Source organism: Dipodomys spectabilis, unplaced genomic scaffold, assembly GCF_019054845.1.
Source record: "Dipodomys spectabilis isolate Male_0828 unplaced genomic scaffold, ASM1905484v1 ptg000159l, whole genome shotgun sequence".
Classification (NCBI taxonomy): Eukaryota; Metazoa; Chordata; class Mammalia; order Rodentia; family Heteromyidae; genus Dipodomys; species Dipodomys spectabilis.
The window spans coordinates 745,069-749,678 of record NW_024870836.1 but is presented as its reverse complement, the minus strand read 5'-3'; the positions used below and the strand labels follow the sequence as shown (position 1 = coordinate 749,678).

The following is a 4,610-nucleotide window of genomic DNA, read 5'->3' as shown; positions in this document are numbered from 1 at the left end:
AGGCATGCAAGGCAAGCACTCTACCACTGAGCCACAAGAGGCAACGGTTTTAAAGTATTATTCCATTACCTCTACTCAGTGTTTGGTAGAATTAGAGCTAAAGCTTTACCATTCCGAGATATACAGCCTAGAGGCAAGAGGAAACACTGTGATTTTTTCCATGCCTTTCCATTTCCTAACAAATGGGGCAATGTCATTCTTTCTGATGGAGGCATAGAATTCCATTGTGTATATATACCACATCCCTTATTTGCAATATCTAGTATAGGTATGAGTCAAGCGGAAAAAGTCAGAGAATGTGATGTTAGAAAACGAACCCTCAAATATGTATTTTAATGTTTTTGTTTCTTTCATGCATGTGTTTCTAACGCATTTATAATATTATTTCTTTGTTGCTTTGTATGTCCCTCCCCCACAGTGTAACCCCTGCTTTCACTATATTTGATGTCAGTATGACATGTGGAGGAGACGGGGACAAACAAGTCTTTTAAGGATTCAGGTGGACCTGTTGCAACAATGAGAAGTACAAAATGTCATGTCAAAACCAGCTTTACAATGTCGGTGGGGGGGGGAAGGGGGGTATGATTGGGTGGGGGGGAGGGGGGAGGCTGGGAAGGGAGGTGAAGGGTAAACAAAGGAGGAGGCTGCAATGCTTGGTAAGAAATGTATGCATTTTTTCTGCCCATGTAATTGTAACCCCTCTGTACAGTATGTTCTCAAATAAAATAAAATTAAATTAAAAAAAAAAAAGAGGAAACACTGTGATTAAAACATTACCAATTTAAGGCCTAATAACGAGGAGAAACATATGGACTTCTTTTGGAGCTATGGAATATATTTGGTGATAGAAAATCAGTGGTGTAAGTTCCTGCCTGCTTGGATGGTAGACAGGCCAAGACATTAGGTAATCATACATATGAACAATTTTTTCACCTTCTTGGCTTTAGCATCTTTTGAAATGTTAGGGTGTAATAAACAATTATATTTTGAAAAAATACCTTCTAGTCTGAACAGTACTGTCTGAACTGTTTGTCTCTTCATGATCCCTTGTAACAGATTAGTTTTGCTCCAATAAGAAAATCTATGCTGTCAGGGTAAGATTCTGGTTGGTCTGTTCCTACATGGAGCAAGGATAAAGGGTCAGGAAGACATTTGTGCCAGTAAGACCTCATTTGGGAGATTTTAAGCTGCAGAAGTTTAAAAGTAGCTTTTAAGCAAGGCTTATTTTGACTCCATTATCTCCACAAAGCTAAATCAGTTAATAAATAAGTACTTGAAAATCCATCATCTTTGGACCTAGATATAAAGGCTGCAAAGTATGATCCAATTTCAAATGAAAAAGACTTAAAATAGTCATTGAAAAAATTGCAAATGTGAGCAATTGAACAAACAATATAAGTTTTTTCCACCATACACAGAATTTTACAGAAATAAGATGAACTGCAATTTTGGGAACAATAAGGTTTCCTTCTTACAAATAGGCAACCAAAGATATATGCCTGTCTTAAGATTGCATCATTAACTACTTAAATTTCCAGGATACTACATGCTTCAGCAGCACGTCTACCCAAATTACAATACAGAGATTTACATGGCTCTTGTACAAGGGTGATATGAAAATTTGTGAAGTATTGCATATTTTTCATTCTTCTGATGCAAGAAATTAAAAACAGTTATTAAAAAGTTGATTACAAATATACAAGTGTAAGAATACATGTAATTCATAGAAATAAAAGTTAGTTTGACATCATTCAATCTTCACTTTTTACAAATTCCTTTACATAGCATAACCTTTATAAAACTTTTGAAATAAGATAACATTGTCATTTTATCCTAAAGAAATAAAATTCTTTAAGGACCTAGGAATTAAAGGAATCTTAAACTGTTTCTATATGGAATGCAATCTGAAAGGACACATTTATTAATGAACCTATATATTATAAAACAATGTCGAATTCAAAGGATTATATCTAGGAGAGAATGAAATAGGTTATGGACATTACACAAACAGAATACTAAATATTTTTAAATATACTTTTTTCAGACATGCACCAGAAATATCTTTACTTTCTGTATTACTCATTTCAACAGATAAGTTAAAATTATTTATGATTTAAAAAATCACAAACTCTATAGAAATCATTATAGATGTATACAAACAACTCAAATATATTTTGACATCAAAGTCAGGCAATTCACTTGGAAGAATACCATGGAATCCATGAATTTTTAAAGTAAGATATTGCTGTTGCTTTGTATTGTGAAAATATTTTGTATGGACACATAGGATGGACTGGCAATTTTGAAATTTAAGAAACTTAACTGAATCATTAGGACTTAGGAGAACAATTTGTACAGCTTTCCAAAACTTCAAAGAGGTAGTAATACATACTTATACTTTTGGCAATATCAAATGCAGCTTCTTCCAAGTTGTGCTTCAGACATGGTTTGAAATAATGGTTCACCAGAAGGAGATCCAGAAATTCTTTGCTATCTCTACTCCCAGCAGCAAGATGCAAGGGGGTCAAGAGGCCTTTAGTTTGGGCTTTTTATCTGTATCATGATGAAATAAAGAAGCCACTGTGGTATTATTCCATGTATAAGTACTGTGCAGGGGTGTCCAGCCATTCACAATTATTCCAGGAATATCTACCTTGAGCCACCAACTCATGGACAATGTCTAAGTGTCCACTGTAGGCTTCTCGATGAAGAGGGGTATACTCATCGTCATCCCTAGTATTCACATGAGTGGCCTTTTTGGAAAGTCGTCTCTGCACTGTAGTAAGGCTGTTATTTTCAACAGAACAAAGAAGAAATTTGCTTGAATCCTTCGCCATTTTTTCTTGCAACTGATACCATTTCTCACTTTTTCATCTTGTTCTTCAACTTCATAGCAATTGCCTAACCAGAGACTTTGAGTGCCAGTGAGAATGAGCTGTCCATGTATTTTCCCAATAGTTCACATTGGATGAAATGGTCAGAAAAATCCGGTGAATTTTCTGCATTTGTTTTTTTCACTATTATTTATTTTCTCTTTTTTCATTTTTACTGTTCTAAATTATTCTAACTGGAGAGTAGGGAATTGGTAGAGAGCAGAGGAAAGATTTTCCTCCGTATTCAAAGGTACAGAATGAGAATGAGGACTAGTGGTGTCTTCATGAGCAGCTTATTCTAGGAATGATAAAATAGGAAATAATGCTTTCTATGTAAATGAATTGGGAAATGGCAGAGGAGAAAGTGAAATGATGCAACCAAAAATATAAAAGCAAAATAAATTAGGGTAATTATGGAGCAATCTTATTATCTATGAGAACCATGAAAGGGAGAGAGGAAGAGAGAGACAGATGTGCAATGATCTAGCTAGCCACAAAATCCATCCCTCTGATCAAATTATAGTGCAAATAATTTTATTTTTTAAAAGAGATGGAAATAGAATTTAAGATCAAATGTCTCCATTGTTTTTAATTATATTTTTATTATCTTAAATACTTGTACAAAGGAATTTCCATTAAACAAATCAGTTTTTTAAGTATAATGGATCTTTATATAGCTTTTCAACACCCTTCCAAACTTCACCCCACTTTAATTTTTTTCTAGTTTCATACTATCTGAATTGAATATTATACCTTCACTCTCTTCCTCCATAACTCTCTTTATTCCTTTCTTTTGACTTCCCCTCATATCTTCCTAGTGATAGTTTCCTGGTATTCATTTTGTTGGAGTAAAGTTCAATTTCATAAGAAATTAAACCTTTGAAATAATAATCTGCAAATAGCATGCTTTGGTTAATATTTTTGTGTAAACTTGTATAAATTTCTATCTTCCAAATATGAGACAGAGCATGGGACCTTTGTGTGTCTGGCTCTGACTTAGTTCACTTAATATATTTTTAGATCTATCCATTTCGTTGCAAATAATGTAACAGTCTTCAAATGGATGGGTGCAATCCAATTGTGTATATGTGCCACACTTTCTCCAACCATCACTCCACCAAAGGACATCTGGGCTGTTTCCGTAACTTGGCTACGGTGAATAGCGCAGCAGTGAACATGGTTGTGAAAGTGATTTTCTGTAACCCTTTGAAAGAATTCATCATTACCTTTATAGGAGCAATCCTCTAGATAGTTTTCCAGAATAAGAATATCCCTCCCTTCATCTTCATCACAATGTATTGCAAGTCCTCAAAACCACATTTCCCCCTACAGGTCTCAATAAGCTAAAACCACACTGTGCCCATATTCTTTCAATACATTTTTTACATAATTGGACATATAATTAAGTGAGAACCTTCTATATACTTTCCTAATGTGGGAATGAGGGACATGACAGGGTAAAAGTAAAAAATATGTAATTTAATTAGCTATTATCATATTTAAAATCATTTTCAGCTCTAATTCATAGCCTCACATAATATTATTTTAATCTTTATTTGATTACTTCATCTAACCCATAAATTATAACAGGTGAGTTTAAAACAAAGGCAAAAAGTGTGGTTTGATTTTGACACTCATGTGTGAAGTTGCACAACATGGGCAAATAGATGGATTGGAATTAATAGCTCTTATCCATTTTGTTAACGTAGAGACGGTTTTCCCAAACTGATTCTCGCA

The 4,610-nt window shown here is 34.1% G+C and overlaps 1 pseudogene; it reads left to right on the top strand.

Annotated features, from left to right (window-relative positions):
- Positions 1–1,546: 1,546 nt before the first annotated feature.
- On the top strand, positions 1,547–1,643 carry LOC122119027 (annotated as a pseudogene).
- Positions 1,644–4,610: the final 2,967 nt, after the last annotated feature.